The sequence below is a fragment of the Barbus barbus genome (genome assembly GCF_936440315.1).
Source record: "Barbus barbus genome assembly, chromosome: 28".
NCBI classification, from domain to species: Eukaryota; Metazoa; Chordata; class Actinopteri; order Cypriniformes; family Cyprinidae; genus Barbus; species Barbus barbus.
Genome location: NC_136756.1, coordinates 4,066,230 through 4,082,770, shown reverse-complemented (window position 1 = coordinate 4,082,770; position 16,541 = coordinate 4,066,230). Strand labels below are relative to the sequence as shown.

The window sequence follows — 16,541 nt, the reverse complement described above, 5'->3', positions numbered from 1 at the left end:
GCTAAAGGTGAGGCCAAATCATTAATTAAAACAAAAGTGAGAGAATCATGGCAGAAAAAGTGGGACATAGATAACAAAGGGAGACATTATAATATTCCAAAATCGTGATGAATGTAATGTTCCAGAAAATGTGGAATGTGTAAAAAATACAATGCAGAAAGGAGGATCATGCAAGATAAGATATATGAGTTGGAACAAGAATGGAGTTTGAAGGGGATTTTGGGGGCAGATGAGAAAATGTGGGAATGTATTAAGGCTATATTTAATTTTCTTAAATATACAGGGTTAGAGGCCAGTATATAGTGTTGGTGTTTTGTTACAATTATAACTATGCAAAGTACATGAAACCCTGAAGATGCACATTCCAGGACAGGTGGCGGTATGCACCTGAACAAGTTGGTTGCGACCTGCGCGCACAGAGAGACAGAGAGAGAGAGAGAGAGAGAGACACCTTTAAAATCTGAAAAAAGTCTCAATATCATTGATCATTTCATAATAAGCAAAGTCCAGCATCAAGCGTCCCTTTATAAAACCTTTTAACATATGCACTGGATCTACTCCACTTAAATTAAGAGTCTTGTTTTTCCTGGTTAACCAAATTGCCATCTTTGCTTTACCAAAAATAAAATTCAGTAATACAACTTTTTGTTTATTTGCAGCACTATATTTTGGCCCAAATATAAATAACCCATTAGTAAACAAAAAACCTAACCTTTGGCAAACTTCTTTTAACAACCAAAAAAGTCCACTTAATCTTGAACATTCAACAAAAAGATGATTAACTGTTTCAGATTCCCCACAAAAACTACACTCTACACTATGCAAAGGATCCAGATGTGCTTTGTATCTGTTTGTGGCTATTGCCCAATGTACAATCCGCCACTGAAAATCACCTAATCTTTTTTCAGTGGGCCTCTTGAACAGGGACCTCCAACTACCCTTTGCGGAAGATCCTTGCTCAACCACTCCGATCCACTTTGACTCGATCACTTTGTCAAGAGCTCTTAGATTAAGAGTTTTAACACAAATCGTATACAGGGTTTTCTTGGAAAGAAGTTCAAAGTTTCCAAGTTCAGGTGTTCTAAAAGTCAATAGACTCCCTTCAGCCTCTTCCCAATCTCCCACTTCCGCAGACACACGTATTTCAGGGAATAATCCTTCAAAGTTCTCCAAATCTAGTATCCGAAGACACAAAAGATTCTTTATTTCCTCCAGCAATCTTTGAAGAACTCGAAGAGACCGAATATCTGTTTTATGATGCAATTCTTCCGCTGTAAACCACTGGTTGTTAATCTTTAAATGTCCAATCTTACAAATGCCAGCTTTTATCAAATTATTACGTAGAGTGGCTGAATTCAGCAGTTCAGTAGACAAAAGTCCATTAAAAAACAAAGGTTCTTCCAAATTCCAGACATTAACTCTTTCCACAGAAAAAAATCTGCCACACTTGTAAAGCTGAAGCATAAACAGATGTGAGTCCGTTAAGGTCCATATTCTTCAAGTTCATTAAGAACAGATGTCTGTCGAGACCCAGACGACCCACCCTCCTCAAGAGGGCACATGCCACTTCCATCCAATTCTGATCTTGATGGTAAAGAAGTTGTTGGACAGTCTGAAGACGAAAAGCCGCATACCTGGATTTTAAATCAATTAGGCCTTGTCCTCCTTCATGAACTGGTAGATACAAGACTGCCATTGGTGGGTCCAGAACATTTAGCCTGTGCCACAGGGTGGATGCCACTAAATTGTTGATAACCAGCACCCTTCCCCTATACGATAGCTGAGGCAGCAACCAGTTCCATTTAGACAACTTAGCACATACTTTATCCTTTACATTCTCCCAATTCTTTTTTTTTAACTCTTCACTTCCTAAATAAATCCCTAAAAATTTAAACCCTATTTTTCCCCATTTGACATTTTCAGGAATGACTGGTAAGACTTCTGTTGAATGTTCAAGACACCACAAAGCTTCCGTTTTACTCCAATTTAACTTTGCAGATGATGCCTTTTCATATAAACATAGACACTTACTAATTGTGTCTACATCTTTTTGATTCTTGACAAAAACAGTAATATCATCTGCATATGCGGTGAGCTTAATTTCATTATGAATACTATTTCCTATACATATACCAGACACATTTCTCCTAAATAAACACAACAAAGGTTCAACTGCTAATGCATACAACTGACCAGACAAAGGACATCCCTGTCTGATTCCTCTTTGCATTTGAATTGGTGGACTTAAATCTCCTCCAATTTTCACTAAACATGAAGCATTTGTATACAAAGTCTTAATCCAGAATAAAAACCCATCACCACAACCAAAAGCTTTTAGTGTTCTGAATAAATACTCATGATCTACACGATCAAATGCCTTCTCTTGATCTAATGAAAGAAGACCTAAATTGGTACCATTTAATTTACAATAATCCAGTAAATCTCTCACTAATGTTATCATAAATAGTTCTATCCGGAATACAATATGATTGATCCTTATGAAAGATATTACCCAAAACCCACTTCAGTCTATTGACCAAAACTTTTGCCAGAATTTTATAATCAGTGGTGAGGATGGAAACGGGTCTCCAGTTCTTCATGAGACTTGTGTCTCCTTTTTTGGGAATAAGAACAAGAACAGCCCTCTGACAACTCCTGGGAAGATATTGTTCCTCATAACATTTCTGTACCACCTCATAGAAGTCTTTACCTAGGATTCCCCACATGACTTTATAGAATTCCCCCGGCAGACCATCAATACCTGGTGCACGACCCGGTTTCAACTGTTGTACTGCTTCAGTAAGTTCTTGAAAAGAAAAAACACTGTCCAAGCTTTCTCGCTGTTTTTCATTAAGAGTAGAAAGTTGTTCAAACAAGTCCGATGTACTCTGTGAATCACAGCTTTCAGCTCTAAAGAGTTCTGAATAAGTCCACAGCAATTTTCCTCATCTTCTTTGGGTCAGACGTTTTAGACCCATCTGGGAATGTCAGACAATGCATTACACTCTGCTTTTTTGAGACTTTTTCAAGATTAAAAAAATATGTAGTTGGTGCATCCATATCACGTACTGACAAAAAACGTGACCTTATAAGTGCCCCCTTAGCTTGCACTTGTAAAAGAGATGTAAGAGTATTCTTTCTCTCACATAAGTTCTCAGTCATTACAGTATCTGGTTGCAGCACCACATTCGAAGTAATCTGTACTATTTCCTTTTCTAATTCATTAATTTTTCTCTTAATTTGTGTTGTAGAGAAAGAAGAAAACTGTTGACAAAAAATTCTAATTTGTGTTTTTCCCAATTCCCACCACTGAATTAAGTTTTCATATTCACCTTTCTGAGAAACCCAAAAACCCCAAAAACATTTGAATCTCTCAATAAAGTCTTTCTCCTGAAATAAACGTACATTCAGTTTCCAGTAAGGACTTTTGCACTGAGTTCGTGACAAAGTAAAATTACAAGAAACAAAATGATGGTCTGAAAAACTACATGGTACAATGTTCGCAGCCACAATCCTGTTATTAGTTCTCTTACAAACATATAATCTATCTAATCTAGCTGCACTTATTCTCCCTTGTGAAATGTTTACCCAAGTATATTTTTTTACTTTTAAATTCCCCTCTCTCCACACATCCAACAAATTGTTTTGAAAGATAACATTTTTTAACAAAGCAGGCGCTTCAAAATCTGGTTCAGTATTATTCCTATCTAATGTAAAATCAACTGTACAATTCCAGTCACCTCCTACTATTAGAAAATCATCAGCATTTACATTTCTCAAATATTCACTCAGTTTTTTAAATAGAATTATTCTATCTGCACTTCCATTTGGAGCATAAATATTAACAAATATAAAATTGTATTCATCAATTTTTGTTTTTACAACAAGGCGGCGACCTTTTTCTAATTCTACGCTTGACAATACATCCACATTGAGGTAAGGTGAAAAAAGTATGGCTACCCCAGCACTTAAATGTGTTCCATGGCTTAAAGAGTAACTGCCCTCCCAACACAATCCCCAATCTGCCTCATTACTCTCATCACTATGAGTTTCTTGTAAAAAAGTTACATGCGATTCTTTAAGCTTAAGAAACTCAGTTAATAAGGCTTGTTTATCTCTACTCCTCGCTCCATTAACATTTAAGGAACTAACTCTTAAGATTTGCATGTTAAATGAGGGGAAAAGAAACAAGAAAGAAAAAAGACAGAAGGAAAAAGATAAGAGCAGCACTCATCACCATGTGAACCTGTTTATTCTTTCTCTTTCCTTTTAAACTTTTACGAACTACTGTAGCCAGTTTCTTCAAACGAAATCTCTTGTTTTGATATGACGTCACAACCTACACTCTTCTGTACACTCCTAACTGACCTCAAGAATTTGGCAGCATCAGGAAAAAACTTCAGGACATCAACTTTCTGTCCTTTCTTCCTCTCAAGGGAATGAGTACGTCCACTGTTAGTTGGGTTTTTATCCTGAGTCTCCTCAATTTGTTTTTCATTTTGTACTTTTTGTTTTTTATTTTTCGATTGCACCGACGTCTCTTTTAAAAGCGTGGGTCTTTTATCAGTTTTGTCCGTTTTACCGAGATCCGACTGATTTCTCATTTCAATGTTTTCAGTCTCTGCGCTTTTCTCCACATTTTGTTTTCTGTGAGGACAAAACAATTTCTTGTGACCTAAATCCCCACATTCAAAACATCGCATACTTTCCGTTGTTGGGAAAATCATGTAAGAGCTTTCACCGTGTTGTATACGGAAAGACACTTCCAAAAACTTTGTAGGTGCTTGCAAAAACATGAAAACCTGTCTCCGAAAAGACATTACGTGCTTCAGTGCATCGTTCTTACAGCCGAGCGGAACAGCTCTAATTGCACTCGCAAATTTTCCAAAACGACTTAGTTCTTTTATTATCGCTTCGTTTTTTATGAACGGGGGCGCATTCGAGATTATGACACGCGTCGCAGAGGAACGCAGAGGTGTCACCTGCACAAACGTGTCCGACATCTCAATTCCACTCTCTACAAGCACATTCACATATTTCTCTTCTTCTAAAAACACAACAACGGCCTTGTTCATCCTAGACGCCGAAACAATCTTATCATGGCCAACAATCTTTCCTATAGCCATAAGTACATCCTCCACCGTACAAATTTGATCGGGAAAACATTTGCAACCATTTCCAATGGAGAAAACCGGCGTTCCCTCATTAGAAGGCGAGGCCATGTTTATCGTCCACGAATGGATGCAACCAAAATAAAAAACACGTTCTTACTACTTCACAATTAATTTTAAACTACGGTGAGAAAAAGAACCCCATAAAGTATGGAAAAAAAAGAGAAATATTTAAAGATCAAACAAACACCTCACACTCCTCACCACGCCAAACACGCACATGTGCGCGAGAGAGAGAGAGAAAGAGAGAGAGAGAGAGAGAGAGACAAACAGCCAATAAACACACACTCACTCACAGCACAAACACACACCCATTAGATCTACACACATCTATATAATGTATGCAGTGTACATTATAGATTTACATTATAGGAGTTGTTTTATAGATTTACCATTCGTGGGACTTCAACACACTAGGATTCTTAAGGACTGTTTTAGGGTACGATTCACATGGACAATCTACTTTATAACAGTAAGTAATTCTAGTTTTATTGTCTTGTTTTAAGTTCCTTACAATATGGAAATACACTATTTATTCCTTCTACTTTTGTTGTTGTCTCATCTTTTTAAAACACTCATTTTATGTTACAGTTTAATCTGACCCCATTTTAAATCCATGTAATTCAGCCGATAAAGCCGATCGTTACGACCTATTGTGTGTGTGTGTGTGTGTGTGTGTGTGTCCTGTCCCTGTCTGCTGTGGGCCTTGTTTGTCTCCATATTTACCCTCATTAGTAGCCATAACCACTCATTGGACCGCATCCATCTTCTTGTTAGTTCCCATAGTAACTCATTGGTCCCTTTTGTTCTCCTGTGTATAAATAGCCCCTGTGTTTCTGTTTCCCTTGTGCTTTGTCTGTTGTTGAATGTAAAATAAATAACATTTATTTTTCTATTTATTTTTCCTTTTTTTGTTTATTTATATATATATATATATATATATATATATATATATATATATATATACACATATATACACACGTGTGTATTTTTATTCTCATCTTATTTTTATTACGTGTGTTGTTGTCTCTGTGTACTGGAAGCTTGTGACATTAAAACTAATTTCTTGTATGTGCAAACATCCGTGGCAATAAAGCTCTTTCTAACTTCTGACTTGTTCAGTCCATGTTTTAGTTCCAGGTTATCTGTGTTTCTGGTTCTTTGTTTATTTTTACTTCATTAAACTCCCTGCAAATAGATCGCCTCCGCTTGTTTGCACCTTCACCAACATTACAGGACAACCGACCGCTGTCATGGATATAGCAAGAGTCCATCTGATCCTTCTCCACTAGGGATAGCATTCCACTGCACACAACTATCCTGTGTTGGTCCTTGAGGGACGTGGAGCTTGAGCCAGCACTTATGTTATCAGCCTGCACCATCTTGGCCATTGGACCCGTTTTGGGGACACCACACCAGGGTTTCTGGGTGTCATGAACATCGCATCTGAGGTTACAAAGGCAATCCCTAGGTGTTTGAAGACTGACTTTCAGTTTGGCGGACCCACCACTGATGTCAGTGTGAGCGGCTGGCATTGCCCTCAAGCTCAGTGGCCACAGAGCTACCTATCCGAAAGGTCATTCCTTTGTTCTCAGCGCTTCCTGTAATGGCGGTCTCCGTTTTGTGTGTCTGCATACATTTCTCCAGATTCTCCCGAGGCGTCTGCTCCACATCTGAGGCCACTCTTAAGCTCTATGTCTGCTCTGTTACAGCCACAGAGGGCTCTCCTGAACTCTGTCTCCTCTGACATGACCATGGAGGCTGTCCACCTCAAGCAACGTGGATTATGTGCCTCTCCTCTCTTCCTCGTTGCTTGAGGTCCAGTGTAAAGTTTCCACAGTCATTGATGGTTTGGGGTGCCATGTCATCTGCTGGTGTTGGTCCATTGTGTTTTCTGAGGTCCAAGGTCAACGCAGCCGTCTACCAGGAAGTTTTAGAGCACTTCATGCTTCCTGCTGCTGACCAACTTTATGGAGATGCAGATTTCATTTTCCAACAGGACTTGGCACCTGCACACACTGCCAAAGCTACGAGTACCTGGTTTAAGGACCATGGTATCCCTGTTCTTGATTGGCCAGCAAACTCGCCTGACCTTAACCCCATAGAAAACCTATGGGGTATTGTGAAGAGGAAGATGCAATTCGCCAGACCCAACAATTCAGAAGAGCTGAAGGCCACTATCAGAGCAACATGGGCTCTCATAACACCTGAGCAGTGCCACAGACTGATCGACTCCATGCCACGCCGCATTGCTGCAGTAATCCAGGCCAAAGGAGCCCCAACTAAATATTGAGTGCTGTACATGCTCATACTTTTCATGTTCATACTTTTCAGTTGGCCAACATTTCTAAAAATCATTTTTTTTTGCATTGGTCTTAATTGATATTCTAATTTTCTGAGATACTGAATTTGGGACTTTCATTAGTTGTCAGTTCTAATCATCAAAATTAAAGGAAATAAACATTTGAAATATATCAGTCTGTGTGTAATGAATGAATATAATATACAAGTTTCACTTTTTGAATGGTATTACTGAAATAAATAAACTTTTTCATGATATTCTAATTTTATGACCAGCACCTGTACTCTGGGGTTAACATGACTAATTAGACACAGCTAAAACAATCAGGAGCTGGTGGATCAGGTGGCCAAAGTGGAGCAGAAAACCACAACAGTGGATCAAAAAACACAGAGAGGTTATGGACAGCCTCCATGGTCATGTCAGAGGAGACAGAGTTCAGGAGAGCCCTCTGTGGCTGTAACAGAGCAGACATAGAGCTTACGAGTGGCCTCAGATGTGGAGCAGACGCCTCGGGACCTTGATTTCCAAAGGAAATGCAAAATGAACATAACTTTGGACCACTCAGCAGCAGTCCAGTCCAGACGCTTCTGACGCTGTCTCTTGTTCAAGAGTGGCTTGACACAAGGAATGCGACAGCTGAAACCCATGTCTTGCATACGTCTGTGCGTGGTGGTTCTTGAAGCACTGACTCCAGCTGCAGTCCACTCTTTGTGAATCTCCCCCACATTTTTGAATGGGTTTTGTTTCACAATCCTCTCCAGGGTGCGGTTATCCCTATTGCTTGTACACTTTTTTTCTACCACATCTTGTCCTTCCCTTCGCCTCTCTATTAATATGCTTGGACACAGAGCTCTGTGAACAGCCGGCCTCTTTAGCAATGACCTTTTGTGTCTTGCCGTCCTTGTGCAAGGTGTCAATGGTGGTCTTTTGGACAACTGTCAAGCCAGCAATCTTCCCCATGATTGTGTAGCCTACAGAACTAGACTGAGAGTCCATTTAAAGGCTTTTGCAGGTGTTTTGAGTTAATTAGCTGATTAGAGTGTGGCACCAGGCGTCTTCAATATTGAACATTTTCACAATATTCTAATTTTCTGAGATACTGAGTTTGGGACTTTCATTAGTTGTCAGTTATAATCATAGAAATTAAAGGAAATAAACATTTGAAATATATCAGTCTGTGTGTAATGAATGAATCTAATATACAAGTTTCACTTTTTGAATGGTATTACTGAAATAAATCAACTTTTTCATGATATTCTAATTTTATGACCAGCACCTGTATATAAGCCCTTGGGTTTTCTTCTGTTCTTGTTAAAGTCTTGTCCATGTATCCATGTAGCCTTGTTGGTGAACTCAGTTTTTTTCTTTGCATTTCTTGGGTTGCTGGCAGTGGCGGACTGGCCAATGCAGTCCAATGAGTGGTTATGGCTACTAATGAGGGTAAATATGGAGACAAACAAGGCCCACAGCAGACAGGGACAGGACACACACACACACACACACACACACAATAGGTCGTAACGATCGGCTTTATCGGCTGAATTACATGGATTTAAAATGGGGTCAGATTAAACTGTAACATAAAATGAGTGTTTTAAAAAGATGAGACAACAACAAAAGTAGAAGGAATAAATAGTGTATTTCCATATTGTAAGGAACTTAAAACAACACAATAAAACTAGAATTACTTACTGTTATAAAGTAGATTGTCCATGTGAATCATACCCTAAAACAGTCCTTAAGAATCCTAGTGTGTTGAAGTCCCACGATAAAAGTGTCCACCGGTGTATATACAGTCCAAAGAAAGTGATAATCCAAGATGTGAGAAATACTGGAATGGTAAATCTATAAAACAAGAGAAGGTTTGAAATTTCTGCGATGTTGCTTAAATGACAACTGCGCGATAAGCTTTAAAAAATTTGTATATTCATAAATAATTAAATCCAGATAATTAGTATTTCCATATGGGTTTCAGGGTTGAAAGGGCTGCACCAAACAAAGCAACCAGCATAAAAGTTGCTGTTGTTGCGTATACTAGTGTGGAACTAAATATTCTTTGACAAGACTATACACATAGAAATATCATCATGGCCTGATTCGTGAAACGATGACAGATGCGTAATATATATAAAACATGGATTATTAGTAAATGTACATATATCCTTCCATCGGCCCAGACGAATGGCTCGCGCGGCCCACTTCATTCAAAAAGTATAGCGTGCTCGGCTCAAAAGAGCTCATCAGTGTCAACATGTTTGAAACAGACAATCAGAGTGAAGAAGGCGGGGTTTACTGCTCACAGACGCTCAGCTGCGAGCACTGGGAGTGAATGCGAGCTGAGAGGTAAGATATAAGCAGCTAAACATGACGAGAGACAATTCAGCAATATTTGCCAAACGTTTAGTTAAACGACAGACATTAATTTTCAGGAATGCAAACTACTACTGGCCTTTTACATTTTACAGTTAGTCATTTGGCAGACGCTTTTATCCAATAAAATAAAAGTAAGTCGCTTTGGATAAAAGTCGTGGCCTAATGGTTAGAGAGTCGGACTTGTAATCCAAAGGTTGTGGGTTCGAGTCTCGGGCCGGCAGGGATTGTAGGTGGGTGGAGTGAATGTCCAGCGCTTTCTCCACCCTCAATACCACGACTGAGGTGCCCTTGAGCAAGACACTGAACCCCCAACTGCTCCCCGGGCGCCGCAGCATAAATGACTGCCCACTGCTCCGGGTGTGTGTGTTCACTGCTGTGTGTGTGTGTTCACTGCTGTGTGTGTGTGTGTTCACTGCTGTGTGTGTGCACGTTGGATGGGATAAATGCAGAGCACGAATTCCGAGTATGGGTCACCATACTTGGCAGTAATTAAAAAAAAATTGGGGAATACAAAAAGCGATTAATCTTGAAGAGGCAATCAGACAGAGGAAGTGCTCATAACACCAAGTCTCAGTCATTGTTCAAATAAGTACAAGCTAGTAAAGGAGGGAGAGAAAGATAGAGTGAAAGAGTACGCTTTTTTTTTTTTTTGAGTTTAGGATGAAGTCAAGTACTGTCGAAAGAGATGAGTTTTCAGTTGTTGCTTGAATATTGCCAGGGATCCGGCATTCCGGATAGGGGTGGGAAGATTATTCCACCAGCCAGGAATGGTGAACGAGATTGTTCTGGAGCGTGATTTTGAGTCTCGCTGTGATGGTACCACAAGGCGTCGCTCACTAGCAGATCATAGCAGGGGATGTAGGTTCGTAATAGTGAGTGGAAGTAGGAGGGTGCTGAGCCTGTGGTAGTTCTGTACGCAAGCATCAGTGTTTTGAACTGGATGCGAGCTGCCATGGTAGCCAGTGCAAGGAGATGAAGAGAGGTGTGACATGCACTCTTTTGGGCTCCTTGAAGATCAGTCGTGCCGCTGCATTCTGAATCATTTGTAGAGGTTTGATTGTGTTTGATGGCAGACCAGCCAGAAGAGCATTGCAGTAGTCCAGTCTAGAAACGACAAGGGCCTGGACAAGAAGTTGTGCAGCATGCTCTGTCAGAAAGGGCCTGATCTTTCTGATGTTGTGTAGTGCAAACCTGCAGGATCGAGCAGTCTTTGCAATGTGCTCTTTGAAGGTCAGCTGGTCATCAAAGATTACACCAAGATTTATGACCGAAGTTGATGGGGTAATCATTGATGAGCCTAACTGAATCGTGAAGTCATGCTGTAGAGTCGGAGTGGCAGGGAAGACAAGAAGCTCCGTCTTTGCCAGGTTGAGCTGTAGGTGATGTTCTTTCTTCCATGCCAAGATGTCCGCCAGGCAGCCTGAGATCCGTGCAGCTACCGTTGGGTCATCTGGTTGAAAAGAGAGATAGAGCTGTGTGTCATCGGCGTAGCAGTGATAGGAGAAGCCATGTGCATGTATGATGGGACCCAGCGATGTAGTGTATGTGGAGAAGAGGAGGGGTCCAAGAACCGATCCCTGAGGAACTCCGGTGACCAGTTGATGTGGTTTGGATACCTCCCCTCCCCAGGCCACCCTGAAAGATCTACCGGTGAGATAGGATTCAAACCAGCGAAGTGGAATCCCAGTGATGCCCAGTGATGAGAGGGTAGACAGGAAAATCTGATGATTGACAGTGTCAAAAGCAGCAGAGAGATCCAGCAGAATGAGGACTGATGATTTGGAATCAGCCTTTGCAGTTCGCAGGGCTTCAGTGACTGAGAGTAGCGCAGTCCCTGTTGAATGGCCACTCCTGAAACCTGACTGTTTACCATCCAGTTTGTTGTACTGTGAAAGAAACAGTGAGAGCTGGTTGAAGACAACTCGTTAGAGTGTTGTCCCTACGAATGGAAGGAGAGAGACAGGTCTGTAGTTTTCTAAAAGGGAAGTGTTTAATGTAGGTTTTTTGATCAGTGGGGTTACCCGAGCCTGCTTGAATGCTGTGGGGAAGATGCCTGTGAGGAGAGATGTGTTGATAATGTGTGTGAGTGCCGGTAAGAGTGTGGGAGAGATTGTTTGGAGAAGGTGTGAGGGGATCGGGTCGAGAGGACGTGTTGTAGGATGGCTGGAGAGGAGAAGTTTGGATACTTCTGCCTCGGTGAGGGGACAGAAGGAGAAGAAAGGAGTTAGAAGATAGGAGTTTTTCATATTTCTCCGATTTTAATGCCGTTATTCGAATAGTCATAATGTAGGCAATAATGCCGTTTTCAGCAGACAAGAGATAAGAGTTCATGTAAATCTACTTTCTTCACGTGTTAAAAATCTATAAAAATCATTCTCAATCTTACTCTAGAACATTGTAAATCTGAAGACTTTTGCTTTTGAGTGCTGTGCATAGGAAAGTGATTTATATTATAGGCCTAATAAAAATATAATTTGCTTATTAATTCACAGTCATTATCCTATTTTATACACACACTGGTGGTTAAAAGTTTGAAATAATTAAGGCTTTTTAATTATTTAATTATTTGTTTGAAAGAAGATTGAATTTATTGGATCAAAAATACAGTAAAACAATAGCATAATATTATGAAATATTACACTTAAAATAGTGTTTTTCTATTTAGGATGTTTTAAACTGTAATTTTTTTCTGTGCTCAAAGCTGTATTTTCAGCATCATTACTCCAGTCTTCAGTGTCCCTTCAGAAATCATTCTAATGCTGCCTAATTTTCTGCTTTTATTATCAGTAATTATTTGTGATCAATTATTAATAATGGTTTTATTATTAGTATAATGGTTCTCAGTTAAAGAACAGCATTTATTTGAAATAGAAGTACTTTGTAATAAGTGTAAATATCTTTACTGCCACTTAAATCAATTTAATCAAAGTCCCTTTTTGTATTCTATAATCTTTGATTAATTCAACATTGTTGAAGAAAAATATTAATTTATATTTTTTAATCTTACCCAAGACTGAATTGTATCACATTTTCCACAAAAAAATGAAGCAGCACAACAGTTTCAACACTGTGTCAGTCCTTATCTTGTGTTTCCCCTCCTCTCGTGTCCCTATTTGGCTGTCCTCGGCCGTTTCTCAATATGCGTACTTGTCTGTACTTGTGTTCTTGTGGACTTGTGAAACGTCATCAGTCGCTGCCGAAGTACTGTTCCAATTCAAAGTTCACATCTAGCCAAGTCCAGTTCAAATCCCCGGATGTGTTCTTGATCCGCCCCTTTTACCGATATATAAAGCCACAGCCATATCACCCTGCAGCCCAAGACCGGTTGCCCACTGAAGCTAAGCAGGGTTGAGCCTGGTCAGTACCTGGATGGGAGACCTCCGGTGAAAACTAGGTTGCTGTTGGAAGAGGTGTTAGTGAGGCCAGCAGGGGGTGCTCACCCTGTGGTCTGTGTGGGTCCTAACGCCCCAGTGTAGTGACCGGGGACACTATACTGTCAAAAAGCACCGTCTTTCGGATGAGACGTTAAACCGAGGTCCTGACTCTCTGTGGTCATTAAAAAAAAAATACCATGGCACTTCTCGTAAAGAGTAGGGGTGTAACCCCGGTGTCCTGGCCAATCTACTGGCCCTTGTCTATCATGGCCTCCTAACAATCCCCATCCACTTGATTGGCTCAATGACACTCTCTCCTCTCCACCTGTAGCTGGTGTGTGGTGAGTGTACTGGCGCCGTGGTACTGTGGCTGCCGTCGCATCATCCAAGTGGATGCTGCACACTGGTGGTGGTTGAGGAGAGACCCCCCCCACATGATTGTAAAGCGATTTGGGTGTACAGCAATACACAATAAAGCGCTATATAAATGCATCATTCATTCATTCATACCGAGGATGCATCGAGAGGTGACTTGTGCGGACTTGATACGGGCCATAACCCAGAATTCAGTTCGTCCTCCTGTCCTCGAGAGTTTGTTCTTCTGAGTCGAACTTGGCAAGTCCAAACTCGAAAGGACGGAAGTCCAGACTCTGCGAACTTGGTATTGAGAAACGGCCACCATTATTGGTACTCCTACGTCTCCTCGCTCCTTGTATCTCGAGAGGGAACGTGACAGAAGACCGGAACGACAAAGTAAGCGGCGCTCCTTTTCCCCCGTTTTGTTATCTGTTTTGAAACAGTTTTTGTTTGTTCCCGTTTGTTTTTCCCTCCGCGGCGATGGAATTCGCCGCCCGCCTCCGCGCTCTTCTCCTGCGTAATCTCCCATTCGTGGAGTACACCGGGGAGTTCTGCCGGCTCGCCGCGGTGACGGATCTGCACGACGCGGCCATCCTCCACCTGTTCCGGCTCGGAGCCTGTTGCAACTACCCCATGGACCTCCCAGACACCACTGGATTGACCTGGAGGGAAGGGATATACCGGTGTCTGGGAGACTTCCGGGCCCGAGCCGGAGCCAGTGCGTCGTCGTCCGCGACTCCCCCGAGCCCGCCGCCGCTCGCGCTTCCAGAGCGCCCCCGCGAACTCGCGCTTCCAGAGCGCCCTCCTGTGCCTGCTCCTCGCAGGTGGACTCCTGCGTCTCCGCTGGTCCCGCCCAGCTCTCCTGCGTCTCCGCTGGTCCCGGCCGCTCCTCGCACGTGCCCTCCCGTGCCGGCTCCTCGCACATGCCCTCCCGTGCCGGCTCCACGCACGTACCCTCCCGTGCCGGCTCCTCGCACGTGCCCTCCCGTGCCGGCTCCTCGCAAGTTCCCGCTTGTTCCGTCCAGCCCTCCTGAGTTCCCGCTGGTTCCGTCCAGCCCTCCTGAGCAGGAGCGGCCAACAGAGTCCGCGCCGCAAGAGCGCCCGACAGAGTCCGCTCCTCTGTGGCTCCCAGGGGGGAGCTTCCCCAAGAAAATTTTGGGGGGGAGTAAGAGGGTCACAGCCTGTGTGGCCGGGCCAAGGGCCAAGGCCACAGAACCCCTCAGGTCCGGAAAAATAGGGCCGTGGCCTCCCGAGTCCCCTGACCCGCCATGGCCTCCAGAGCGCCCACCCCCCCTCCCCATTGGATGGAGTTAGGCGTGAGGACACGCCTTCTGGAGGGGGGCGTAATGTCAGTCCTTGTCTTGTGTTTCCCCTCCTCTCGTGTCCCTATTTGGCTGTCCTCATTCCCTGTTGATTAGTTAATTAGTAGTTCATGTGTCCCCAGCCCTGCGTTTGATTAGCCCTCACCTGTTTCTGTTCTTCCTCGTTAATTTCCCTGTGTTTATAAGCCCTGTGTTTCCTAGCCCCTGTGTCCGGTCTTAACGTCATTTGTGTTCGTCTCTCCCCATGCTCCTCGTCTCATCAATAAAACGGATTATTGGTACTCCTACGTCTCCTCGCTCCTTGTATCCCGAGAGGGAACGTGACACACTGATAGTAAATCATCATATTATTATGATTTCTGAAGATCATGTGACACTGAAGACTGGAGTAATGATGCTGAAAATACAGCTGCACATCACAGAAATACATTACATTTTACTATATAAAACAGCTGATTTAAATTGTAACTATGTATTTCACAGTACTGTTTACTGTATAAGCTTACACTGCCAGGTACCTGACAGAAAACACATCTGACCATATCATTTTCACCAGTAAGAAAAAAGTGTTTTAAAGCTTGTCGTTTTGCAGAACGTCACTGTTATATATGACACGAGAATAAGGCCTGAAGATAGGAAGAACATTTTAAGGAAAATATAATTATATTTTGATAATGATTTTTTTTTTCTTCTTAAACCTCGTCTGTGGTGTAAAAACACCCCTGGCCAAATGCCTCAGAGAGCATCACTCTGATAATGACTGTAGTTATGCTCTGAACATCACATCCTTTCTGTTTCCTTCAGATGGAATCTATCCAGGTGCATGAATACAAATATTTGGACTTTATATCTAAAAATGTCCTCAACTTAGCACCAGCTAGCTTGCTAGCTAGACAGTTAGCATACAATATTTACATACATACAGCTAATGATATTTACTTATTGTCAGCATGGTTATGAATAAACATTTATATCTGTCTACTCGGCTAGATGATCTAAACAATATAAAAAAATTATAGTGTTGATTTATATATATTATTGTAATTGTATTGTTTATAAACAATATAAAGACAGACACTGGGCTAAATGTGTAGCAATTTAATAAAACTGGTAACGTTACAGCAGTGGGGAATATGAACGTGTTTCGTTTTTTTACCTAAAACATAACTTTAGAGACACTGATGCATTCAAGCATTTCAGAGGGCTTAAATAGATCACACTTTACAGCAGATTTAGTTCGCAAACAACTGACAGTTTTGACCTAAATATGATTTTCAGTTATAGTAATTAATCCTAAAATTTGACATTAGTAATTTACACCCAGATCTTCACTGGATACTCGCTCTAAACGGATCATTTGAATCAGTGAGTTGAGTTCACTGGAGACTCGCTCTAGACGGATCATTTGAATCAGTGAGTTGAGTTCACTGGAGACTCGCTCTAAACGTATCATTTGAATCAGTGAGTTGAGTTCACTGGAGACTCGCTCTAAACGGATCATTTGAATCGGTGAGTTGAGTTCACTGGAGACTCGCTCTAAACGGATCATTTGAATCGGTGAGTTGAGTTCACTGGAGACTCGCTCTAGACGGATCATTTGAATCAGTGAGTTGAGTTCACTGGAGACTCGCTCTAAACAGAT

General features: G+C 41.7%; 1 protein-coding gene across 2 annotated transcripts in view; it reads right to left on the bottom strand.

The window, feature by feature from the left end:
• The window catches only part of LOC306847843 (interleukin-17 receptor C-like), a 31,396-nt gene that overhangs the window by 6,664 nt on the left and 8,191 nt on the right, over window positions 1-16,541 (bottom strand). The window lies entirely within an intron of this gene.